Source organism: Bombus terrestris, chromosome 10, assembly GCF_910591885.1.
Source record: "Bombus terrestris chromosome 10, iyBomTerr1.2, whole genome shotgun sequence".
Lineage (NCBI taxonomy): Eukaryota > Metazoa > Arthropoda > Insecta > Hymenoptera > Apidae > Bombus > Bombus terrestris.
The window spans coordinates 7,045,842-7,073,310 of record NC_063278.1 but is presented as its reverse complement, the minus strand read 5'-3'; the positions used below and the strand labels follow the sequence as shown (position 1 = coordinate 7,073,310).

At 48.1% G+C, this 27,469-nt stretch overlaps 1 protein-coding gene and 1 long non-coding RNA gene across 9 annotated transcripts in view; one reads left to right on the top strand and one right to left on the bottom strand.

The window, feature by feature from the left end:
• The window catches only part of LOC100644687 (uncharacterized protein CG43867), a 98,871-nt gene that overhangs the window by 19,861 nt on the left and 51,541 nt on the right, over nt 1–27,469 (top strand). The window contains exon 1 of one of the 8 annotated variants that reach the window (XM_048409215.1): nt 27,350–27,450. The exons of the other annotated variants lie outside the window; for them this stretch is intronic. The gene's annotated coding sequence lies outside the window, so the exon portion shown is untranslated. Of the gene's footprint in view, nt 1–27,349; nt 27,451–27,469 lie in introns of those variants that run through there. 8 annotated transcript variants of the gene reach the window in all.
• LOC125385772 lies at nt 26,410–27,264 on the bottom strand. The gene is made up of 2 exons (XR_007225392.1): nt 26,815–27,264; nt 26,410–26,684 (listed from the first exon to the last, which is right to left on the bottom strand). It is a non-coding gene; the product is annotated as an uncharacterized LOC125385772 (long non-coding RNA).

Genomic DNA, 27,469 nt, shown 5'->3' with positions numbered 1-27,469 from the left:
GTCTCCTCGTGGTCTGGTGGTCTCTTTGAAAGCTGTTTGATACTGGTCGAAGTCTATGGCGAGCAAACGTCGCAAAAGTTCCGGGCAACGTTTATCGGTTCCCTTCGGCTCATTTTCTTCCGCCGCTCTTTGTTTCCTGTTTCGTGTCGGCTTAGACTCCGGCATGTCAGGGCAATAAGCCAAAGACGCGCCGACCGAACGAGACTGCGGAGTAGGGTGTCTCTAATTGGCCCCATCTAAGAGAGGTCGTCTCAAAGAGAGAACTTCTCCGTTTCCGCGTGTTCTATCCCGCCGTTGGCTGCACACTGCACACGCGTACGCTCCTCCGCACGGTGGACAACGAAGCACGGTGGTACGCTCGTCGCTAGTACGAAACGAGACGACGAAGAGATACAGGTATACCTAGATAGCTAGAGAAGAGACCGTGAAACGACTCGTTTTCTAGTCGCGCAGAGAGGCGTGTATCTGGCTCGTTTTCAAAAGCCGACGTCCTTTATCTCGTTCCGTTTCATTTCCGGCACCGCATGGCGAACCAGCGATATTTATCAGGACGCAAATTTTCCAAATTAATATTGGCGACAGCCCGTTAAAATTCTACGTGGTAGCCGGTTATTTTCGACCACCGTCGCTAGTGGTGTTTGTTTTTAAGCGAACCGTCTCGGGGATGTTTCTGATTCGGCTCCTTCGCTTTGACGAAGATTTCTCTTTGAACAAGTAAGACGATCCGCGAAACGACACGATATGAGTCGAGAATTAAGCTGCTTTACAATTAAATTTATCGTACGATCCGAATTTTCACACTCTGCTGTCTTCTGTATTTCGCGTCTCCATCGTGACCGTTCGAATTTTCCGCGACGAATGCACCGGCTGCTGATCAAAGCGGGGTGAGCGGAAAACATCGTTAAAGATGCCATAGATATAGAGGTTGGCAATTTTCGCATTGATGTTATACGAGCTGTATCGGACGACGAAGCTTCGCACTCGTTAGAACCTCGGCCACCCATACGTTATATATATTTTTCCAAGTTTCCGTACCTTGTGTCCCCTATGTGCTTGTCAAGAGTCTCTCTTTCTCTTTGAGGCAGGCAGGAAGAGCGACTCGACTCGGTTCCTTTCGTGGCACGGAACCCTCAAAAGTCCCTCGGCCCTCTCGTCGCGGCCACTCCGACGATAGAGGGACGAGAGCCACGCACACACACGTACGTGCACAAGGTGTCTCGTTTTAATCCACTCCGGCGTGTGTCTGCCGAGAAAAGCGGCCTGGAAAATTGCTTTCTTGAGTAGTGTGGGTTTCTTTGAAAGGTACTAAAGCCGGTGCTTTAAACAGTTTGCAGCTTTCTTAGAATATTCCTCCATCTTTGTTAACAGCACCTTGTCATCTTCATCGACCATATTAGACGATATTTCACGATACCTTTGATTTTTATGATTTTACCGCGAACTAAAATGCGAATATATTATGGGTTGGAAATTGTCAGACACCTCGTATATAGAAATACACGTGGTATTCGGAGGGAAGAAACAGTAGGGCAAGAGAAGTAAGATGGAAAATTACAATCTGCGAACTCCTCGTTGTAACCGACGACTACGTCGGATTGCATGGCACCAGGAACCCGGACATCGTGTCCAATTAGTAGCCAAGGCAGCGGGAAACTTTAACGAAATTCGAGTTCGGAGAACTCGCGTCTCAATTAAAACTTCGCGTCCCACGACACGAGATCGTTCTACGGCGTTGAATCGGTCTGCGGCCATTCCGGGGGCACCCAACTCGAACTTCGTCTCGATTTTTAGATCCGCATCATGCTTCGAGTCATCGCCACTTTTAGCGCGTTTCTCTTGAAATAATCGGCACGGTCCGTGCCAAATTTCCTTCTATACGATTTAAGAAATCGTCGAATTCTTCTCAGTCGGTTATTTGCAAACATTCTGGTAAAAGTTGTAAGCGTGGGAGAGTTTTAGCTACTTTTTAATATCGTCGGACGTTGCCAAAATACACGTCGAGCTTCTTAATTTGTAATTCTCTTGTTTCCATAACTTTGCAACGTTATAGGCTAGGCGGTCAGAATTTATGCGCGAATGGTTGCAGTTTGATCTCGATATGCGTAACATATTCTGTTTTCTTCGTCGATAGTGAAAATTCGTGTGCTCCGTGTCGATTCGTGCGTCGATCGTAGTGCGAGGAGGATGGATCTGTTAATCCTTTGATCTTCCTTGTCGCATGGTAATGTCGCAGTAATACGAATCACGTTATTCTTTGCTAATTATGAAATGAAATTACTATTCCGAATTTTTCCTTTGCTTAAAGTTTCTGATTCACCGTGACCACCATCGACGAGTTAAATGTACTTTTTTTTTTTTTAGAAAAGAGGCGTGAACCAATTTCCATAGTAGACATCGACCAAGAAGAATAGCGTTGTAAATTCACGTATCAATTCAAGCTGTTCGACTTTAGATCTCTTTAGTGGTAGCAGGAGAAAGTGTTGGCGCGTGACGAGTTTAATATTGCGACGTAACTTATCAATGCAAATGAGCCGTGCCGTTAATGCCGGTTACACGAGCGTAGTAAACATTACCGTTTATCTTTACGCGTCGCTCAATCCGTCCTCTTAAAGCCAACAAGAGATACGAGCGGTGTGCATTATCGCGGAACACCTTGCGCGTGTCGTCTCCGCGTGTGTTACTCCACTTGGAATGAGAAACGAGCGTGTGTGGCAACGGTTCGATCTCTGGTCTTGTCTCGGAGATGACGAGGATGGGTCGGCCTCGAGATGACTGGAATCGAACTGGATCCGATAATCGACCGGCTTTGCGTGTCATCGTAAAGAATATAACAGGACACGGAAGGAGCGCGAATATCCAACCGAATATACCGCGGCTCGGTGTATATTCTGGTTTATGTATATTTTTACATCGAAATCGTCTGTCTCGAAAGCTCATGTTTCATAGTTGCGCATATATTTTCTTTTATTTTCTACAGCTTTCGAGGAATTTGCGAAACGCCGAGAATTCTCTGAATAAATCGAATAAAGGAGAACGGTCAGAGACATCGTAGAACGTTTTCGCGTAGAATTCGTCGTGTTGTTGCTCCGTTTTTCTGTAGAGTCTGTGTTCTTGCAACTTTCGGCGCTTCTTCACGAAAGGGATTTGCTCACGATCGAGGCAGAATTTTGTCCCTCTTGTTCACGAGGCCAGCGCGACATTTTAAAATACTTCGTAGTCGTCTTTTTCCTTTTTCATCATCCCTTTTTCCTGCTGGCGGTTTTTCCGTAACCGTGGTCGAGGACACGGTCGGAAGTCCGCCGAATTCGATCCTTTATTTGCGGAGCACCACGCGAGACGGAGAAAGAAGGAGCCTGGAGCTCGTTCGCTTACCAACACGACTTCTCGATTCTCTCGCGTCTGCACGGTCGGTGTGGGTACGTGCGTGTGTCGGAGCCGGCGCCACGACGCCGGTCGTCTTGTCTGCCGAGAAAAGTTCCACACCAATAAGCGACCGCGTCTGAATAAATCTCGTCTCGCTCGAACTGGACCACCCTCTGACTTTTTCACGCTGCACGCCACTGTATCGGTAAAACGTACAGACTTCGTATTGATTTGGAATAGATCTGAGGTGGTATATGTGTGTGTTGTCCGTGATAGTTGTTGTTGCTGGCTCTTGTCCGGAGTAATTGTTGCTAGGGGCTGTAGATGTCGCTGCTGAGGTACTGCTGATTTTCCTCCTAATTTAATTGCGTAGAAGAAAAATCGGACTCCGGTCGCCGGGTTTCGAACGTTCGTAACCTAAGGCGCTAACCACTGCGCTGCCATCGTCCGACGTTAGTTAGTGTCGAGTGGTGGTATTTGGCTTGTCGAGTGCCGCCACAGATCTCTCCTTGTTTTTCTCTCCTACTCTACTGATCTTTCTTCATCTACGAGTTATCCAACTTTTAGCAACTGTAAAAAAAGATTGTTCCATGTTCCGGAGCGAGTCAAATGGTCGTTCGTAAAGAAGAAACGGCGGAGAACACGGGGGATGGGTGGTGCGGTAAAAATTCTCGGTATAGGCTCGTAAAGACGAAAGCTTTGCGGTTCTAGTAAATACGAATTAAGGGTGGTAACGCGCGGCGAAACGAGCTGCGCCAAGACTTTGCAAGTCGAAAAACTTTCGATGCAGCATCGTCTTTCATGAGTCTCGAATCTTCTCCGCTCCTTAGGCAGTCGTCCGTTTTTATTACGAGCTCGTTCCGGTCTCGCGACCATTTACCGGCATCTTGACTCTTTTGATTATCAGCAGTTTAGGAGGAAGGTGGCCGGGTTTTCAGTTTTTAGAAACAACCGTACGTTTTCGCGCACGCAATTATACGTACGTGTGCCAGAATCTTTTCAAAAGGTCCGAGATTAAAGCGTTGTTGTTGGTTCAGACATGTTCCACAGGGAATGATCAAAGCTCCAACGTGCTTCCTCTCCACGTTTCTTCCGGATCCTGTTTGACGAGGGTCCCTTTTGCCCCAGATCACACATCCGTCTGTACTTCATCTCGACAAACAGACGTTGCTTTAACCTGTGTACGTGTGTCCTGCTTTGCAGCTTGTACTTCGTACTTCAATTACTGTTCCTACGTCAACATCTGCTCCCTAGCGGTGTAACCAGACGACGAAATTTGCAATTTCAACCGACTTGTTTAAAGGAAAATCGTTGTCGAGAAATAGCAGGACTCTAGCTTTTGCCGGTTCCAAAGTAATGTTGTATACTTGAAATAGCTTAGTTTCTTCGTTTGTACAGGAACGTAAATAGATAATTATTATTTCGATAAAATAAAGCGCAAGAAGATGGCGTATAGCTTAGTTTCGAGAGAAATAATGTCGATCCAGTCTGGTTTTAAGATGTAGAATTATTCTTAGCAGAATTTCCCTAAGTTGTTCGTTTATTACGTGGCTCAGATGCGTTCTGCTAACTATTTTCGTAAAAAGGAACTGATCCTCTCCGGACCATGATCACGCTGCACGCTATAAACTCGAAACATATTTCTAACAGAGAACACGCTCGAAAGCTGGCGTTTAGATCTCGCTGGTTAAAGTACAAATAATCCCCTCGTAGAGTTTTCCAAGTTCTCGTGAATTTCCAGTGATTATTCTTTCCACCCGAAACGATTTAACCAATGAAGAATCGTCGAGTCGCACGTGCTGGAGCGTCTGATTAAGTATCCATGAACCGCAGGCCTTGTACTAGTACGTCACGGGTCGGCTGGCTACGAGGCAGTCGATTTTGCACGTACGGTCCACCCTCGAGTCCGTGATAAAATCCTATCGACAAACCTGTTCACAATACCCTTTGGATACACGTCTTTCTTCCCCTCTTCCCCCTTGCTTGTCCCAACCTTTTACGGGGGCGGCGAGCGAGCGTCGACGGCGGTGGCGTCGTCGTCCGTCTTCTCCCACGGGCGACGAATTTCATCGGGAGTAGCCTAGACGACGAAATTGGGAAGCCGTGGCTTTCCGGAATGAGATTCGGACGGTCCGAGTGGCGCGGCGATATCCCGCCGGGGGGATCCCTTTGTGACTAATTTCCCGAGCGTTTCTGTACCCCCATCCCTCAATCGAATCACCGTGAAAACGCAGCGAATGAAAGGGAAATAGAGACAATTCGATCCCGACCCTTTTACGTCCGCTGCCTTCGTTATTTCTTAATCATCCAATCTGCTAGTCATTTATTTTCATTCGTCCACTATATGTATATCGTCGTTATTATTATCGTGAGACAGAGAATTCTCTTCTTTCGAATTTCCTTGGCACCGATCGTGATTCCATATGTCGTTGAAAATCCAGCCCCTAAACACCGACAGTCTCGACGAGAATTGATTAAGCCCGGTTTAACCCTTCGTTTGAGCCCTCCAGTGTCTCGTAATCGTAAATTGGGGTGGCTCACCCATCCCCGTGTAACGTCAACCGAGGAGCGTCGCCGTACTACCGCGTGTTCTCCTTTCATTTCACCCTGTACGCACCTGTACACCCTCTTTCAGACAGCCCGGTTTCAGATGTTGCCGCGGTTACGCGCCGCGACTCCGCGAACGAGCAAGTCTCGAACGATTTATAACGCGTTCCCCATCTCGCGTGACCGTCCAACGTTTTTATCGAGTGATCTATCCGTCCTACGAGTCTGTTTCTTCTCCATTTGTTTCACGAGCGTAATCGATATTCGTCCGCAGTGCAGTCACGACGACCTTATGAATTCCATCTCGCGGATCGTAAAGCAAGTTCTCCCTACGAACCCCTGTCATCGGGGACTGTTTCGTTTCGTTCCGTGTAATTCTCCTCGTCGTCCGTCTCTTCCACCGTTCTGCTCCCGTTGAAACGACTCCGGACGATTAGGGGTGGCTCGCTGCGCCACTAAATTTCCAAGGCTTTTCCGGTCGAACGACGTCCGATGGAATTTTGGTCAGCTTCTACCGCGGTATTCTAATTCCACGACGCCCCACGATTTCCGGAATAATAATAAGCCGCGAATGAACTCGGTACTTTCGACATAACTCGCGCGGCCGGTTAAACGATCCTCCCTCTTGTAATAACAACAACCTTTTTCTTTTATAATTCAGCTGATGATATTCGAATTTTGAAAGTATTCGAATAAAAATGTTGCCATGTACGATTTACTATTAAAAATTGTATTTGAAGTTGTATTTCGAATCAATTTCAGGCATCCCAAAATCAACGATTTATATATCATACCAACGGTGTGGAATCGAGACGAACTCAACAGCATCGTGGCGGTCGTTTCACGTCCCAAATAAAACTTTTTCCCCCGAATGCTCGCGTATCCGGGTATATACATCTTGGACCAGGTTCAGGGCTCGTTTTCCGGGAAACTGCCACATGTAAGCACCGAGGAATAATCCGACCCCCGACTTTTTACCGTTTTCGCGTTCTACCCTCCGGCGGTGGCTGGTTTCCTGCCCGAACCGGGACACCGGAGAATACGTAAATCTCGAAGAAAACGCTCCTTGGAGAAGTCGGAGGCAGGAACGGTTTCACAGTCCAGGGACGACGAGCGCACACCGAGGGCTCATTTGACCAGACGTACGATAAAGCTCGTGTCTAACGGGCCGAACCTCCCACTCCGTTCCATCAGCCCCTTTACGAGCGGATTCTTTGTGTAAGGGTTGCTCGTATGTCCTCCGACATCCCCGACTCGCGATTCAACAGGCAGCAAATTGTGCTTGCACTCGCGACCGACCGAACAGTAACGAGATCGCAAACTGTCGCACCCCCTGATACACTCGTTCTGATACACGAGTCTTCTTTCGATTCCGTGACTCCGCTATCGTCGATCGGTTGTCGCGCAAGCAATTTCTTCTCGTTGTTTTCCAAACAGATCCGTATATTACCCGGTAGTAGAGTAGTGCTTCTCATTCTTTGATTCCGACGCGTAATATCGACGATACCGATGGCTTTTTACTGCCTCGTTTCTACTCGTTCAAAGGTGTGTCCATAGATACCGAGAGCTCTCCCCCTGTCGTCCTAAAGCATCGATTTTTACGTCAGAATTTCTCCCAGTCTCAACGTGTCTCTATTCGGTTATCGTAAGATAGGGTGAAAAGCGATCGGTATCAGGTTTAGGCGTTTCATCGCAGAGAGAATAGTCGGTCGAACGAGAATTCTGGGGTAATTCCACGCTGGAGCAATGTAATCTACTTTTGACGGGCACAGCCACTCGTCGCGCGTTTATTGGATCGCGACGGCTCGTAAAAGCTGTCGCGGCGCGATCGATCGATCGGGGATTTTTTGGCATCGCAGTATACACACGCCGTCCGTTAGACCGGTATATCCCGGCTATTGAATAGAGCCAATGGCTGTCGCGGATCGTCCATCGAGCGGACCGATAGGACGGCTGCAAAGGCGCACCTCTATTCGCGCGACACACACCACCGACCAGTGTATTGTCGCGAATACGATTACGACAGGATACCGAGCGAAACGGCAAGAATTGATATCGCGATATCGCGTCGATACGTTACGACGATTGCGAGAGACCCGTCACTGGAATCGTCGGTGTCGTTATTGTGTCTCGACGGTGCAATCGTTTTCCACATTGAAAGCTTCGATTAATAGATAAATCCTTTTGATAGTCACATTGTATCGCGTCGATGTAGCGCGTGTTATTGCCAGGTGAAATTGGCGAATTAATTCGATCGTTAATAAACGAGTATTTTATTTCCATGAAAATTGGATCGAAATGGGAGGAAAAACGGAGGATTCGAATTAATTTCCATAATATCCTTAACATGGACCGCTTCGATCGAAGGCTGTCGCCGTGCAAACGTAGTAGTAGGTTGGACGTAGTAGTATCTCCATGTCCCGTAGAGTTCGATGATTACATTTCAAAGTCGATGGCTTGAGAATCCTGTCGGAAGATAACTATAACATTCTTTGTCTTTCCACCGGCTTCCTTTCGTTCGCCTTAGATTCTGTCGTGGGTTATTTCCTCGGTCGGTGTCGTTTCGTTGGAATTCGATCTCGGAATTCTACCTATTCAATTCTCAAAGATGTCGTCCGTGGTTTCCATTATGGCTAGAGAATTTCGCGATTAATAATCTCAGAAGCGACTCAAGGGGGGAATATCTCCGGGAATATTCGTCGAAGGGACGAACTTTTCCCTTGGCTGGTTGAATCTCGCGGGTCGGTTTTCCTAAATAACGTCATGCTCGATTCTTTCTCGTCGGTTGATTTTCCACAGTTGGCACGGTGGGTCTGACGGGCGGGAAATTTCCCAACGCATCAGAGAAGTTCTACGAACGAGCCTGGACTGTGCCATTGTCTCGCTCTGTTCCCGCTTCGTGATCGATCGCGGTCGTTCCACTTTTCTCGAAAGTTGCTCTTTGTTTCGCCTCTGTGCGAGAGAACGCAAAGTGAAATGGATCTTGATGCAGACTCGCGTGTACATACGTACGTACGTGTGTTTCAATAGACTGGTACTTGTTGAATCGTTAGACGTAGTTGGTCCTCTTCTAATTCAAACGATTAACACTTATAGAAATAAGCACGCTATTCACGGCCCGCCATTCACCGCGTCACACTCTGCTACCTATTGAATGAGTCTTCGATCGATAACCCCGCACATTGCCGAAAATCAACACTTACGCGAGAAATATAAATGCGTGTAGGTGGAAATTTCCAATCCGTATCTTTTCCCAATTTCTTCCCGTTGAAAGGAAGCCTTAAAAGGATAGAGTAATCCAGAAAGTTAATTGGAAACGCATCAGGATCCGTTAATTTGATAAACGGATCAAGTGTTCCCGGCAGCAGGTTTCCTTGGGTAACAGGTGATTTTTCATTAGGCCGGCTGGCCCTGGTGTTCTTCGTCGGGGCGAGTAATGGAAAAAATGCGGTGGTAAACCCGTGAACTTTTCGTCGGGGATGTGGAAATAAAAAGATCGAGTCCGTGATTAAAAGCCCTCGGGCAACAATTGATTTTTCCCCCGTGTCCATTACACGAGGGCACGCACACACTCGTACGGTACACGCGTACACGTATCAGGTAGACGCGTAGACGCATGGTTGAGCTTGTCCCGCGGGCTCGCACGAATATCGACTGCGGAAAGAGAAGAGAAGAGAGAGAAGAAAACGGCTCGAATTTGTTGAACGGCGTCGCCGATTCACCGTGGAGAATGCCGCCGATCCACGTTCGCGAATTTAAACGATTTTACTCGATACCGTTGCCAGGCCGAACGGAAACGTGCGCGGAATAAAACCGTTACGTTTTTCCAACGCTCCTGCGCTCGACTTCTCCCAGAACGAGTAACTTCCGCGCGGCGAATTTGTTTCCTGCACCGGCCAGCCTTCCGATAAATTTCGATGTTCCCGGGAAATTTGCGTGTCTAGCCCAAGTATATATTCTTTTTAAGCGAAATCTGATTCGTATGCATACTACGAGCAAGTAAGAATCGCTCGCGGTTTCGACTTTCCCTCGGTGTTTACGCGTCTGCTCGCCTCTAAATTCCATCCAAGGATTTCCGGGTTTCACCGATCTGTTCGCCGATACTATTTTCCTGGATTTCATCCACTTACCATTCGTATCTTAGTTGTTCGATATAGAAGAACGATTTAAAGAACAAACAGATGTCGGAAGCTTAGAAACGTTTTTAGAAAGCGATCCCTGTGTCACTAGCTGTATCCTTGAGTCAGAAAGAAGGCATAAGCGGCGGACAAAAACGCGTTACGAGCTACCGTTCGTCATGGAAACTGGGTTACCATTAGACAGAAACAATAACGGCGGAGCTGGATAGAGGGTGTTTTTGCGCACCGGTTTCCACCAGGATACAACAGTTCGATGCACGTGTCGCTAACTCGTTACAAGATAGTTGCTCTGTGAGCGCAGCTGTGGAAGTCAGGTCGCGCGACTTCATTGGACACCGCCGGACGTTTTTGACGCGAGCGATTGGTAGCTCTCTTTCTCTTTTCGGCTAGCAACGCGAAGCCTAAAGCCCACGTCCGCCCGATCCATTTATCCCCGCGGGGGAAAAAAGGGGCCAAGGAAAAAGCCTGCTTTTATTGGACGTCCGCCGCTCCCGCGACAGTTACATATTGCGCTGCCTATAAAGCTTTCCCCTCCTGGCGACCGTAACGCAAGCCTTTTTCATCGCAGACACGATTATTCGCGGTAAGAGACGAATGTAGATCATCGTTGGGACTGATGTCGTAATGGGTTTACAAGATTCTAAGAGAGAAGGTTTTCCGGACGGTTGGAAAACCTGGACAGACACGGAGGCTGGATTAATCTCTCGATAGAGTTGAACGTGGTGAAATTTGGATGATTTCGAGAAGATCGAAGATCTTCTATCGTTAAAGCTCCTTCTCGATCTTCTTCCCTGGCTCGAGAAGTCGTAAATTCGCTGGTCTTGCAGGAAATTTTGGCGAAAATTCTCTTCGGTTCTCGATATTATTCCAGAGATCCGAGTCTCTCCGATTCATCCCGGAGTCGTCGATGATCGATGGACGCGATTCCTCCGGCTACCTGAAATCTCTTAAACTGGGAATCGAATCGTGGCTTTTTCGTTTGACCGCTAGAAGGAAGCCTGAAACGAAGGAGATTCACAATTTCACTGGAGCTGTTCGATTTGTATCTCGGCGAACAGCTCGCAGACGCGCGGAACAAAGGGCGCCACAGCGCGAGATATTACTCCGACAATATAAAGCGAGCTGATATAGCGTGTCAGACCTGCTGACAACCTACGATAGACCGTGGCGAGGTTTTGTTCGTTGCATTTTCGGCAAAGGTATCGCGATAGCCCGCTCGCAGAAAATCTCACTCCGTTGCCTCCTTGGGTTTCAAAGGGAAATGTTCAAGCCGAGCACGGGAATCGCGAAAATAGGATACGAAGGTAGACACGCTGTTTTTCAGCGACAAAAATTCGATTCAAAGCAGACACGAAATGTTCGTTCCTCGTGCTCGTTACTGACACTTCTCATCTTCCACGCGGCTTCGTTAAACAATTCGGCCTGTTCCTCCCATTCGCCACAGCTTCTCGCGGTATAATAGAATTACTCGCGTCCTTCTCTGCACTGCGACTGATCTTTTTTATCCGGATTCGTTCGCGAGACTTCTGTTCTCCTTTGATAAAAAATGTATATTATCTTGCGAATTTCAAATCTACCTACGCGCAAACCACCCTAAATCTTCCATGAAACGCTGCACGAGGCGCGTAACGCCGAAACTCGCGGTCGCTGACGAAACTGCAAAATGGTGTATGTTCCTCTCTTAAACAAGAGGAGGGTTCGAAGCGAAAACGCGGCGACGTGTCTCGCTAGACGAAATCACCGCGGGACTTTAACTAACCCTGAAATTAGAGATGCTCGGGAGCGTATTTTCTAGACAAAGAGGGTTGCAGGAGAGGAAAGGCACATGGAACGCGCGACACGGATCAGCTACGTGGAACAATCTGCTACCAGAGTACGAACGTCAAATGGCACAACAAAACTAATTTTACAAAACGCCGCGTTTCGCCCAGGTAAATTATTAAGGTCGCCTACCAGCGTCTCTGTTGCTCTTGCTCGAGCCACAGTCAATAGATTTGCCGCCGCCCTTCGCTACAATTTAGGCTGGAGCGTGACGAGTACTCGGCGGGGGTTCGTGAAAGTTTCGCCCTTGGCGCCTTCGAGGTTAAGCCGCGTAGAGGGGAACACGGCAAGATATTACACAGCGGCTTGCTTTCTCCGCGTGATTCGTGAAAAGCCGGCAATAAAGTGGACCGACATTATTTATTAATTTCGTGCGTGCCTAACGGAAAAAGCCGCGACGCGACCCTTGCCCCTCGTTAGGCGGAGAATGTGGCTGGCGCTAAAGTGGCTCCACGGTGCCGTCACTCTTCCGGACCCCATAGATTTTACCCCCTTCTCTTCGGAAAATGGTCTTGGGCAAAGAAGGTTCTACCGAGTTCGAGTGAAAAAGGATTATTAGACGAAAGGAAAAAGTTATCTGTCGAAGAATCGGGTCGCCGAGCGATTAAACACTCGTGGAGGACAAAGAGGAGCTAATTCGAGTCGCAGCGAATGCCAACTATTCGATTCCGAATCGTGTCAGCCGGCGATGATCAATTATCGTGCACCGTCTAGCTTCGATCCGTCCAAGATACTCGTCCGAGAAAGCACCTCTTATCTCTGCTTCATCCGTCTCATCCACCCTCTATCCGCGCATCGTCTTGACCCAGTACAGGGGAAACAGAGTCCGGGACAAAAGCCATCACGAGGTCGTGTTTTAGCATCGTCTCGTGGCTCTTCCTCTGGCTTAGGAAAAGTGGAAAAAGTAGAACGTGACGTTTAATATTTCATCATGCGCTTAGTTACTGTTGTGCGCCGTCTTTCTGGGTCAGTTCGCGACTCTGTTACATATCGGTTGACCGAATCCTTGGTTTTTTAATCGTTCATCGATCCTTCGCAATCGTCCGCTAGTCGTTCCGCCATTTTCTAAATCGTTTTTCGTGCTGCGGAGAGAAATCAGGGAAAATCGTAGTAGACTAAACGGAGCATCTTCCCGTCTGTCATATCCGTTTCGGGCGACGAAATGCTCACGAGCGGAATTGCGGTTGCTCCTGAGGCCAGCTTGAAATGCCCTGGAAGCAAAATCGATATTTAATTTTAACGAAGCCGAGGCCGCACAAAAGAATATTCTCCGGCAGTCGGTTCTGTAACGAGAGCCGGAGTCGGTCTCGTCCTCCTTCTCCCCCCGTCGTCCTCGTTTCCCTTTTCTCCCCGTTGCTTTCTCAGGGATCTGCTCTTCGTCTTTGTGTCTGGCGTCTGCGTCGCGAAACTTGGACTCGTCGTCGCGAACCTAGGGGAAAGGACGAAGGTCGAGCGAGCTGCGAAACTTCCACTTCTCTTCTCTCCCTAACCGCAGAGTGGAGAGCAAGCTGTTAACGAGTCTCCTAAAAAAGGACGATTTGTTTCGCGGCTTCAATTTTCGCGCGTCTCAAGATCGCGTTCAGAACACCGAACAACCCGCGCCGGTAAATTCTCGCCGAAATTCTTTCCAATTTTCCAAAGTGGCGAGCTACGCCGGCAGGCTACGGTCGCAATTTTGTTTGCGTCCGTGTCGACGACGGCTGCTGGAAACGCGCGCCAAGAAGCTCAGACGGGGGAGGCTTAAGAACTGGACAAAGGAGACCGGGTCTCTCGTCACGCGGTGTGATAAAAGCAAGCTTTCCGTAGGATCGTGTATTTTCCAGGGATTTTTGGGAGAACGGCCGCGAAAATTGCAGAAGAAAGGAGGCTTATCCCGTGGTCCTCCTACGCTCGGAACTCGCTACGAGAGCACCGGTCGTCTGGCGTTCGTCGTGAAACGACGTTGAAAGATCGTACATGCTTTTCCTACATTCGTTCTCCGAATCTCTCTACCTTTGTCCGAAATGTTCAGACGACTCTATCTTCTGGATCCTCTGTCCTGCATCTTTTCCCTTTCTTTCCTCTCTGGGATAGATCCGATCGCGGTAATCTGCTGCGGCTCTCCTGTAACGAGTCTCGGTTCCCAGCTAGTTTTCCTCGACGAAAGTTTGATGAAATTTTGTAGCTAGATAACAGGGTGAAATGCGGCGAGAGACGGATAGTGGAAATGTTTTATAATCTTCTGGAACGAAACGGAAGGTGAGAACAACGAAGACAGGACGTTCTAAGGAAAAGCGAAACATTTATGAACGATATTCGACGGCTGATTACTCGGTCGTGGCTACCTCGTTGACCATCTCCTTTGTATCAGCTGCATATAACAAACGATCCCATTTAAGCACGAAGACCGAAAGCACGGCGCTGCGCAGCTTAAGCTACGATCGCTTATGGCGGTAATTTCGTGCGCCGAGAGGCTATCCAATTATTTCGATGGCTTCTCGTGCGTCGACGCTTTTCTCTTACTTTTTATCTTTGCCCCATACTATCATCCACGATAGGTAATTGCAACGAAACAGATATACTTCAGTATAGTTAGAATTTCAATTATATCCCTTCCTTTTTGTACACATATACGTCTCGTTCCATGTAATCCTCCTCCGAGTTCGAATCCCATAGCGGCGGGTACTTCAGTTTTCTCTTTGTAGTCGAATTAAATCCGTCTCGTTGATCTCAGAAATCGATCAACAGCCGAATCTCGAATTATTATCGCGCGTGTGTTCAATTACCACGACAGAAGTGGATCGTTGCCGGTCCGAATCGATGCTAGCTCGTAGGAGAGACTGTGCTCGTTCGAAGACAAATCTGTAGAGAGATCGAGAATCCCAGGAATCAGGACGAGACGACAATCGATCGTCGACAAACTGTCGTTGGTAACTCGGCCCGACAATAATTGGCCGCGCGAGGAAGCGAGAGAGGATTCATCGCGCGAAGTACGACGGGCGATGACAAGAGGGTGCCGTTCTTCTCTTGTCTCTGCTGCCACGCTGAATCGTACGTGAGGACATTTGGAGCCGCCATTAAGCCCTCAAAGACGAAGCCTCGGCGACGAACCGTCGAAGTAATTAATTCCTCGCGCCTGGAAATTTCGTTAGAGGACGACCAGGCTTCGTAAAGTCGAGGTCACAGGTTCACCCTCTGCTCGTTCCACTTCTCTGGTAATAACCGGCCGACTTCGTGCTTTTACGGCTCGTCACATTGTCAGAGAGCTTCGACGATCGGTTTGCTTAGCGAGAAAAGGCTATCGAAGTTTAACTATGCGATTTTCCATCGATCAATCGTGTTTCTTTTTCAGATATCTTTCTCGCTCGTTTCTTAGAAACGGTAACTTGCACGTGGCGGCAATACCTGAATTATTCCTTTCTTCGATCTTGTAATTTAAATTGCACGCGAACTTGTTGTGTCGAACGAAAGGACCGGGAATAGCATTCCTTTTATCACGATCGTTGAAGCGAACAGGTGACCAGATAAATTAAACGGGAGCAAAGAAACGAGCTTCTCACCCTTTCGCGGACCGAGCAGGGGTGAGGTTTAAAATTACGACGGACAAGCGTTTTAATTCCTCCCGCTGAAAAAGTCGGGAAGGGAATTCAAGTGGAAAAAAAGAAAAAAGGGGAGCGTAACAATTTTCCCTTCAAGAACCCGTTCTTAATATTCCTTCCGCGATAAACCGTTTTCTTCCCCCTTTTCTGCCTGCGTATAAATACCAAACGTACAACAGTACGTCAGCGAAGTTGTTTCCCACTTGGAAGCAGTTCGTTTCGGTAGCGAGACTCGGTCCCATCTATCCCCACTATCTGTAAGGCTTCCTGATTTTCGATTTCTCCATCGTGCAGTTCCTTCAGCCTTGATCTTTCGTTACCATGGCCCCAGAGTTTGGTCAAGGATAGCATAGCAGGTGGGAAGGAGGAAATCTGCCCGTGAGAATTTATCACGGGCACGAATCTCTCGACTCGAATCCAATTTTCGAGATATACGACGGTACAACGTTATACGTTTTCGTCGTTATTTCTCGCGACCACCCTCCACCGCTTTCCTGTTCTTGTTTACCAACCATGTTCACGCGGTAGCCGCTTGTCAAAAAGTAGATATACTGGCCTGTGAGTCGAACCGAAGTGGCAACTTTCCTTCCGAGTCGACTTTTTCCTGGATCCACTGGAGGGTGGGTTGGACACGCGCGAAAAGAAGAATAGATTCCTACGGGAACGAGCAACTGGAAGGGGAACGCTTCGATAAGCAGTCAATATATCCTAAGCTCTCCTCGGTCCTTCTCCTTTTACGCGAACCGAGGAATACGCTGATGCCGCACTCTACTCTATCCGATTCGATTGCCCCGATATACTATACATTGCTCTACTCCTACCGTCCAGCTCTCTTCTAGATTCCAGCGCTCCTCCTTTGATTCTATTTGAATTTCTTTTAGCTCTCGCGTTGCTTAAGCCCGTCTTGTTTCGTCCTCGGCTTTCTTCTCCTCCGGTTCGTTCGTATCTCGCGATAAATAACTCGACACCTCGAAACGAGTAGCTGCAGCCCTTGCAAAGAGACCCCGCGAAGACGGCCGAGCTAAGTAACCTTAACGGGATTATCGAGCTTTCTTCGCTCGTCCGTCCAAGGTTGGGCTTCCTTCCGATTACATGACCGCTCCTTGACTCGCTGCCTCTGCCGAACCTTGTCCCTTTCGTCGAGTTCCATCGTGTTGCCGTTTCCCTCTTTCAACCACCTCCTCCTCTGTTCCTTCATCGATCGCGCAACTAATTCGTATACAAGTTCATCGTCTTGGTGAAACGATTAATTAAAACGACGAAGGACGAGCAAAAAGGGAGAAAGGGATAGAAAAGAGGAAGAGAAACGAAAAGTACGATTATTCGAGGATGATCGCGTACCGCGAAACGCGTAGCTCGGTCGACGAGCGAGCAACCGGTGGTAAAAGCCACGGAATATATTAATTAGCCACGCCCTAGACAGGGCGGAAAAGTTGCGGAACGCGCGTTACGACGCGACGAGAGGTGTACGCACAGAAGTCGAAGAAAGTGGAAAGAACGGTGGAAAGGAGTGTGAAAGAGTACGCGAAGAGTCCGGCTACGAGAGGCAAGAAGCAAGAAGAACAACAATAAAACCCCGGGGTGTAATTTGTCATGGGGTACGAGTGGAGCGCGGAGAGAAGCTGTGGATGTACATTCTCTTTTCCGTGCAACTTTGCCCATTATTATTAACACTCTCGGGGCACGCTGCGGCCAAGGCAGTGGCCGCGCGAGCTGTATCTACGCACGCAGTGGCGATTTTTCTTTCATCGCGAGAGAACGAGAAAGGAAGGGAATCTTTCGCGCGAAAGTTTGGGCGCAAGGCGAGAGCGATTCATTCTCGGCCAGAGATTCCGACGATGCGGTGAAAATTTCATTTCACGCCGACTCGGTAAACGGAGAAATCCTCGTTGAAATTTTGATTGTTTCAACCGGCTGTATATTTTCTCTCGTCGGGAAGGAAAAGAATAAGAAGAGGTTTTACGAAGCGCGGATTGGATTGAACGATCGCTGGAATACGAATCGTGGATGCCTGTCGATTTGAGTCGTGGTTGGATCCCATGCTAGGCGAGTATTTATATTTTACGAACGGACGAAGCAGGGAAGAGAATAAGGTCGTTAAGATCGGATCGACGATAATCATCGTTGATCTATGCGTGTAAGATTCATACGTGACAAGGAAAAGAATCGGATAAAGAATTTAATGGAGCGGCAAGAAGAACAGGAGGATCTCTCGTTTGCTGGACGATTGTTCTGATGGATCGAGCGATCGGCATAGATTCTTTTCTCTGAAATCTAATAGCCTGGCGGTAGTTTCCCGCTGTTTTCTCATCCTGACGGATATGGTTTCTACTCTGTCATGGCGCTAAACGTTGAATCCCTCGATGATTTCTAAGCAGAATATCCTTCCGTCTATTATCCACGACTGTAATTTACCTCTCTTTTATCTTCTATATTTTAGATTAACGAAAGACGGCGTTCGAGCGTCTGATCGATAAATGCAATTACAAAGAGCGTGGCGCGCGTAAAGGTAACGGTTAGCGTTTTGCGATTAAAGAGACGCGCAGTCTGACCGCTGATTACGAGGAAATTAGCTGATCGGGAGTGCTTTAAAAGCTTCCGACAGATTCGATTAACGCGGCATTTGGCTTTTTCGCGAGTGTTCCGCGAGTCTCCCCTATCTTTCTCTCTCTCTCTCTCTCTCTCTTTGATCGTCGATCCCTTCTTGTTAGTTTTCGAAAAAGTTGCCAACGGGAAGCTTCGCTCGTACGAGGCGAGCCCATTTAGCCCTCGGAGAAGTTATCTCGGCGAACTTTATCGGTTCTGGGAGTACCCTCTCTGCACTTTACCTTGCCTCACCTCCCATACTCGTTCCTTTTCTCTCCTTTTCTCTCTCTCTCCTCTGCTCGCGACAGCTGCTTACTCCCTTGCTTCGCTCGATTTTTCAACTAATACGCCGATGAGAACAGAAACGTAACGTTATCGCGTAAAACAACCAACCGGCAACTTTTCCGCCCCGAATGCCGTGTCCCTCGTCGTCTCTCCCATCACTTTGCTAAATCGAGCCACTCGCCTCGCGTAAGTGCCTCCCTTTTGTTACGCCGTGTCTTTTATCACCGTGCAGACCTTCGTCTCTCATCTATATAAATACAAGCAGAAGTTTCGGGATTCGACGATTCGGAGGAACGAAACGCGGATCGAGAAAGGAACGAGAACATGGACACGCGTGAATATATATTAATGGTGCGCGCTCTAACGGAAACTCATTTTGCTGTGGCGCACAATGCCGTCCAGACGAATGACAGGGAAAACAATGGGACAGGTTGCGTGATTAAAAAACGCAGGGAACAAGCACGGTAGCCGGAATCATCGGGATCCGCGTGGTTTTATTTTCGTGGGCTCCTCGTTTGCGGAGCTTTCGTGGTCGCTCTTGGCCCCTCCTCGTACCACTTCGTTATTTTTACGAGGTATCAAGCGTTAAACGTTTGCAAGCTCGATGAATTGAAATACCCTGACCCAGCGAAACACTTTGGTTTGTATTCAACGTTAAGCCGTTGGAAAATTGATAAAGCAAACGGGTCAGACTTCGAACGCCGAACGTGAAATATTTCATCTTAAAATCCTGCGAAACTTAACGTCCAAACTTACAGGAGGTCTCTTCTTATCGAAGAATACATATCCTTCCGTTTACGATTGCAAACAGAACCAGAAGCAATCGGGGAAATTCCCTGGCGCTTTGGTGGCGCGTCCTTTTTTCCCGACGATGCGAAATAATTCAATAAATTACCGCAAGCGAAAATAAAGGAGGAATTGGCTAGTATAATGGGACCCGCGGGTCCCCGAATAGGGACAGTTTTAAATCGAGACAAAAGCTGACGAAAAAAAGGAATAAACTGCCTGATGGGCTTTTTATCGAGCGATTTGGTCAAGCGGTTCCCTTCGGAGCGATAACGGACGATCGTCCACGCGACGGAAGACCTTCTACCGAGTTTCCACGTCCAGCTCGATCACCGTCGTACCCTTTTCTTTTCCCCTTTGCCCCCTTTCACCGAGCCCTTTCCACCTGAAACCTCCCAATCTAATTGAAAAAAGACTGTTCGATCGGTCCATTTCGGATCTAATCGATCCTCATCCTGTTCCTCGAACACTCGATTACTCCGGAACGATACTAACTGCTAGACTTACGCAGTAAATCCAAAAGGTATCCAGGTGTCGCGATTCCAAGTGCTCTTTTTATCTCTACCCACGTTCCGTTCTCGAGAAAAGTTTGAAAGTTCTGTTGCCTGATACCCTTCGGATGGACGATAAACCGAACTCCGATTCTCGTGTTTTTACGGTGGACACCAGCGAGATGAAAGGTTCTTTGACCGATCGTTTTAATTATTTCGCCGAGTTTAACCCTGGTAAACGACGAAACAAGAGAGTGCTCGGCGAGGATATTCCGGACGAAGACTGGATGGGAGCTCGTTTCCCGACTTCCTAATCGGGGGAATAGAAATTCGAAAGAGGGTCGGCAACAACGACGCTTTCACGGTTAACGAGGGCGTCGTTCGAGGTGCGACGAGAAGCGTAGTTTATACTAACGGCGAGATTAGAGCCTCGGAGTTCCAGCCCGAACGATCTTCTCCCGTTTCCGAGGAAATCTCGGCCCGATAGCGTGTCGTTGCCGGTCCCCGCTGCAAAATCTGGCCCGAGATCCTTCCCTCCCGGTGAAATCTCTTGCCTGTTGGTGCAATAGCGTCTTCTTGATTCACGGAGATCGAGCGTTATCTTCTTCCGGCGCCGCTTTTCGAATTTTTCTGACGAAATCTCCGCCATTCGTCTTCTCTTTCTTTGCCTTTATTCTCCCCGTCGGAGAATTATCGAGTATCACTCGAAAGAAACAAATCGAAGATAAAAGATAGAAACGTCCGGAAGATTGACTCGTAATATGTAGTTTCCGATAAATGAGAATAGTTGCGGATAGAAAATGACAAAGATGGAAGAAGAGGAGGAATAGGAGGCGGCTCGATTCTGAAAGTAGGAAAACTTTCCAGCTTCTGGAAATTGATTAAAAGGTTAGACGAATGTAACGACAACTTCGGAGACACAGGATAGAAAATCATCCGGTTGGCTCTTGTTTCCTCGTTGAACTTTCGCGGCGACTTCACGGAATCTTCCTCGAAATCCATGGTTTTTAGCGGTAAGTAGATCGGGACGGGGAAGAAGAAATCGCTGTAAGTCGGAAAGTAGGAGAACTTGGATGCACGCGAGATTGCTTCGGCAAACTAACTTATCGTGCTCGATTCTACAAAATCTCCTCGATTTGTCCTGCGAAGGAAATCACGCGAAATCGAATACTACGTCATGGACGAAAGCGTTTAATGTACGAGTTTTGATCGTACGAGCGCAAGTAGATAAATAGCGTGGCGGGTTAGACAAAGAGTAAATAGCGAAGCAGCGCGCGTTGCAAGGTAGAAAATTGCCATTTCACGGTGTTCTTCTTCGAACAGTGGACGAAAGGAAGGCCGCGTGTGCGCGCGTTTGATAAGAGCGACGCCGAAACGCGAGTAGAAAAAGAAACGACACGCTCTATTCGCTACTGATTTCCAGGCGTGAAATTTCTTTCCTCGACCGTCTCCTCTTCCTCGCAGCGAGGAAGAATCAGATACCGAGGAACGTAAAATGCCAACCATTTGAAACTCTCGTCCAGAATCATTCTGCCGAGGAGAATAGTCTTTGCTACCGAATGTGTCCTTGCCTCGTCGTGATTCGCCGGAGGAAAATGGAACGACCTTTCCCTTTGCCGCGCTACAATTTGACCGCGAAGGAAAAAATTCTGCGACAGTCTAGACGACGATAAACAAGAATTTCATCGACCGTTAAATCACATCTACGAACGAGGAGGAAGAAACGTGGCCGGCCGGATTAAAGTACTAAATTTCGCACGATTCCGGCGCCGCGTTCGAGTTTCGCGTGTTATCGCGTTATATAGTACCATTCTAATTCCACGGTTCGTTACTTAGCTTTAATTGAACGTAGTCTCGTTCAATGGGAATCTATCGATACACCGGACCTGGCTCCACTCCAAAGAACACACTTTTAAACAAACCTGCCCGGTCGGCGTCGCGTCACGAAGACGAACGATAGCCGCCTTCCTTCTTCCGCTCGTTGTCCGGCATCTGCTAAACTGGCCAGGGTTTACGCGTTCCTTTGATCCACCTGCTCTTTGTTCGCCAACGTAACGAAGAAATAGAGGAACAAAGGGTTGTATGTTCGATTCCGTATCGACTTTACCTCGGTCCTGGCGCTCCGTTCGAAATAACCAGCGCGAAATACCGCCGCTATAACCACTTTCTGTGAGTACAGCTACATAAATTCCCTATCGTAAAACGAACGTAGCAATTGTACCAAATTCTCCGTAGAAATACCAATTCTCCCCGAGGAGAGCTACGCGAGAACGATTTTACATCCAACTGCAACGTCGCATTCGTGCCTGGTCGAAGGTTTGTTCTCGCGGTGATTAGGCAGCGATAACGTTGAAGAGAAGCCTGGCCAACGAGCCGCCGAAAATTGAGTTGGAATTTCATGAAACGCGTTCCCCAATAAGATGAGCGGCGCGGCAGTTTTGATTATCCACCGCAAGACCTCGTCGACGAGAAGCGGTGTGGGATGCGATGAAACGTCTCCTCCTGTTGGCGTGTTCTCTCGTGGAAAATCTCACGTTCGCGGACTGGAGCCGAGAGAAAAACAGCAGGCCCGCACAGAGAAAGAGAAGAAACGTTCGGGGTGATTTTGAGCGGAAGACGAGAACGGGGAAAGAGATTTTCCGTGGAAACCTCGAAGAGGGCTGATAGCCCATCCAACCAGGGGGAACCAGACCCATTGTTTAACTTGATAAATGAAGTAGCCTCGCGCCGAAGCTCAACGCAGACTCGGTTAACAATGCCGGCGATATATTGTTTCGAGTTAATTCAATGCTGGAAACTCTGCGGCGCCAAACAGGTGCGCGTCAGCCATTGCCTGTAGATGTGTCGAATCGCCATAGTCGAAACTTTTCTTTCACTTTCGCTATTGTATAGAAGGTAGAAGTTTGTTAAAAGGCGGAGAAATAAAATAACAGTTAAAAGGTGGAGCAGCAAGAGAATTCGTAAGACGATCGTGTAACGATTATCGCGCCGATATCCTCAGTTCGTTAAGATCGTTAAACGTTCCGTGGAAAAATTTTGTTGAAAAGTTGGCTATTACCATTCGCCAGTAGAGCGTATTCGTATCCGCGAGACGTAAAGCCGCGCTATCCTTATTTACCGGCACGGTTTTCCGGGTCGCGGCCTCCGGTTTTCCGCTTGGATGTATATTCGGCTTTTCATTTTTCCTTTCTCTCCGTTTTATTCAACGAGTGCTCTCGCGCAGCCCTTTCTTCGCGCAAGAATTTTAATTAGTACGTTCTCGGCCGTACCGGACGAGAATGAGAAATTGTCGCGCGACTGAAAAAAATGTAATTCCGCTGTTACAGTGCCAGCTTGCCCTGTTCCACGTGTCTCTTTTCAGAATTCCGCTGGTCCGCTCGTAAATATCAAGCGAGATCGATTTTTTTCGTCGAACCTTCCGTCGCGAAACGGCGACGTGTTCGTAATTTTCTTTTTTCGTCCGGAGAATTCGTTAAGAGTTATTAACGAACGAAAAAGTAAGCACGAACAAAATCCGATTCTCAAACTTGGATGCGAGCATTTTTTTGGTTACAATGTTTCAACTAACGATCGTAACAGGACAAAAAGAAAAAAAAAAAACAGACGGAATTTTCAGGCAGCCTTTGTATCACGGATACGGATACGTAAAAGAGCAACACACAGCTCGTTACACTCCGCTATCAATTAGATACCGTATCGATCTCGACGTGGTCATTATCGTGGTCCGGTTCCACATCAAACGCGCCACGTGGCCAGCGAGTTTGGGTATTTTCCAGATGGGTTTGGCGAGGTAGCGGTGTCGTGTCATCAGCGAAATTGATACATTTCGTTGGCAATGCGTGTACGACACGGACTCGTGCTACGTTTCATTAAGTGCCGGCCGCGTAAAAGGCAGGGATGCAGAAGGAAGAAACGAGAGGAGGGCCGATAACTGGCGAAATTGCGGAACAGAATCTTCGTTGGCGTGCGACCCTTTACCGGGACAATTCCACAATTACGATGTAATAAAACGGAGCGGAAATATCGCGGATCAGGCTTCCGTACGATCTTTTCGAACGGAGAAGAGAAAGGGAAAAATAGAAAAGAAAGAAGAAGACGCGGAAACGGTTTGGTACACAATGAGTGACAAAGCGAGACCATCCAATCGTCGTACCCGTCACGAACGAACCGTCTCGCTTACGAGCGACCTTTAGGCGGATTAGGCGAGAGAATCGTAAAGTGAAAATTCTCCTTCTTCCTTCGTCGTCGGTTAGTGGACTCTCTCGGTAGTGAGAGAAGCCCATATCGGCGTGGAAATTTCTCGTAACCGACTTTCAGAGCCCAGTTGCTTCGAACACGAGCGTTCTTTTTAAATCGATGCTTGAAAAATTCAGCTTCTCGAGATTAGCCATTTTCTCGCGACGCGACGAGGTTTCTTCCTTCCTTTCTGGAGGTCTGGTCGCGTACCGTCCGTTTTATACGTTCGAGTATATCTCGAGGAACGAGGAAGAAAGCGACGGTAGGAAATTGAAGCGAGCTGGCTTTTGCAAATGGATCTAAACGACGCACCCGTTTCCGGGTGATTCGTGAGCGTACCGCCCTGGCGCCAGTAGAACGCGTCTGCCATTGTCAGACACAGACAGACCAGGCCTCTATTCTTTCCATGGCTTTCTTAATGCACCCGCTATTGTTTCGCGTATGCACGCGTGTCGGAGAGAAAGATAACGGACGCGAGAATGGATCGTAATCGTTAATCGCGACGATTAGTACAAGTCGTCGCGTGAGTCTCGAATCGATCCATTCGCTGGATATGAACGATCGCACTTGGTGGCAAGTTCAAAGCAGGGGCTTATTAACTGCTAGCGTCCGTTCCCGGCAGCGCTATTTATAAATTAAACTACCGGCCGTCTCTTCGAACGCGGCTCTCCCTCTCGATCCTCCTTTTACCTCCTCCTGCACGCTCTCTGCCTCACTCTGTACGCTCGTTTTTCTCTACTTTCGCTTTTCTTCCCTCTCGTCCGTCTTCACTTTTCACGGGGAACAACTCTCCATGGAAATTGTCGCATCGATATCCGTCGCGGTCTCGCAACACCCGTATTTCACTCCTCGTTTCGGGGGTCTTCCCTGGGATTTTTTGCTCGTTCCCCATGGGAGAAGCCAGGATGCGTGCGATTGCGTAACAGACGCTATTCTCGAGCACGGCCAATTAAACTTAAAACTTATTCACGTACGATTCGTTTCTGACACGGTGGATGTTCCAGTTGCTCTCGACGACGGGCAATTAAAGTATCCGCTTGTCAAGTTGATTCGAATTTTGTAATCATATCCTACCTGCAGTATCTCGAACTTCGATCGATCGAATTTTAGTCCTCTGTCGAATCGTTGCAAGATCTACGAGGAAAGTGGAAAGTTTCATGCACCGGCATATTTTACAACTGTCGTTAAAACGATCGTTTGGCGCGTGGTGCAGAGATAGCAGAGGCGTTTTTAGCGGTACGTCGAATAAGCAACGATGGTAACTTTAATCAACACGTAGCGGTGTTCTCGGTGTTGTTACATCGTAAAGCTGACGGCTTCTTTTCCCGTTGCTTCTACCCGGAATTATTCGCCCCGTTACGGACGACACGAGCCTGTCCGGGGAACCAACTTTTACGACGTAACGTTGACGCGACCGAAATTACGAGCCCGAACCCGTTGTTCCCTGGAATACTCGGTGACGAGTACATCAACGTGTTAATTAAAAACTTGCCGCATCACTACCGCGACTTACTCATCTCGGTCGTGAGGAAAACCTCATTAGGACCTGCCATAAAATACCATGCGATTCCGAGGTATGTGATTGTCGGACGATGGAGAACGATGGAAAATTAACGACACATTCCGTCGTTTATTAGTATGCAAACGAGAATCCGTATCTTTTTCTATTTAATAAACATCCATTTCTTTGAATTATTCCAACGTGGAGACCGCGAACCTGTGTATTTTCCAACATACCTGAAGCGGATCGAACCTCTCAGGAAATCGATCGATGAATTTTTTTAACGCACTATTTCAAATTGGTAGCCTATAAATAAACATTGTAGAGCGCAAAAGACTTTGTCGACTATATTACACGCGAGTTAGGAATTAAATCGTCAGGTAAAGGGTTAAAAGTATTCGTCAGCCACGTGAAAGCTTCGTCAGCGATTCCCTCGTCCGTCCTTTCATAGACGTCGTCACGGTCGATCGACAGCAAGCATCGTGACATCCGTTGCGTCGTTGGAAATCGCGGCGATTGAACGATGAGCGATCGAGGTGGACGGTCAATGCAAACAAACCGCTTATCGCGTGCGCACAGCGAGGCTCTTGGACGTGGAGAATGGAAAGAAAAAAAGCGAACGAGGCCAGAGCACGACGACGAGATACGAAACGACGAGAGAGGACCGGCTGCACTTACAGGATGACACGATAATAAAAGCACACCCACGCCGAGTACACTTCCCTTTCCCTGTCCTCCGTTCGCTGCGTTTCACCGTACGCGCGGGTTTCCACTCGTCTGGCCGCTGATTCACCGACGACGTCGCCGGAAACGCCGTCGAAAATAGCGCCAGAATAACGAAGATCGCGACCACGACGACGGTTTTATAGGTATATTGTCAGCGCTCGTTGCATCCGCTGCGGTTCCGCCAGCGATCCGGCTACCTGGCTCGTGGAAAGCGTCGCTGAAATATCGCTCGTGTCCTATGCTCACGTGCGTTGCGTTTATGTAGCATCTTATGGGGAATAAATGTTCACAGTCGTAGAATTACCGTTCGCGGCGCCGTGTTGCGCCAAAGAAATACATATCGTCAAGAATTTAACGCTATTCCAACTTTTATTTTTACAATTACCAAACTTTTGTTATTAAAACGTTGTATTAATTTTTGCGAAAGCTCTCGCGCGATTCCAATGACTGCGAAGAGAGAAACAGCTGAAGTTCTATTGGTAGAAAAACTTCGTAAAAACATCGTAGAGTCTAGAATCGTAGAATCATCCTAGTGTCCTTGATGATCTTTTTTCGCAGAACTGAAGATTACGTTGCTTTTCTCTCGGTTGTTATTCAAACGTATTCTTGAGATAGATGATACTGCCTGAAAATTCACCAAAACATGTCACAGAAGGCGCCATGTAAGCCACACTTTTTTCGCCGCTTGTACACATGGTCGTTACATTTCGGCGAATGAAGCTGCAGCCCGGCGGAATCGGGCGATAATACTTAACAGACTGACAGCACCGGCGTTCTGAGGTTATTATTGGAAGGTGCCGGTAATTATCTTAGCAAGGGGCCGCCTGCAGCTCGGGGTTGCTCCCCGAAACGGCGATCTTCGCGCTGTTTATGACAATGATGGATGGTTCCTCCGGTAATTCATCATCGCCCGGCACGATCCCCTCTCGATGTCTCCTGCTGCTGGTTCTTCCGCGATCGGATAAGCCTTCGTTCGTCCGGGCGGATTCCTCGCGGATTTTTCACGCTCGCTCGTTCGGTTACACCGTCACGTTCTCTTCAACCCTCTGACACGATGCTTCGGATTAAGACGAACGGGATCATCGACGAGCTTAACCGAGTCCCGTGGCGAATGGCGTCTGCAACAGGAATAGAATTCAACGCGGAACCAACCCTGTCACGCGTCCCTCATCCTTGACCCCCGACCGCTTAATGCTCCGTATCGATCGTTGTATTTTTAGACGTGGGCAGTAAACAGGCAACAAAGCTAATCTCACAGCATCTCGATCGGGATCTCAGTGCTGGAAGCATCTTCCGCGAGCAACCTCGTGAATCCTGTATCAGTTTCAAAGTGCAGAAACGGTTAACTGTGGTGGATATTTCACCGGTTCGAGGATCAACCCTTGGCGAAGGTACGGTTTACCCTTTCGA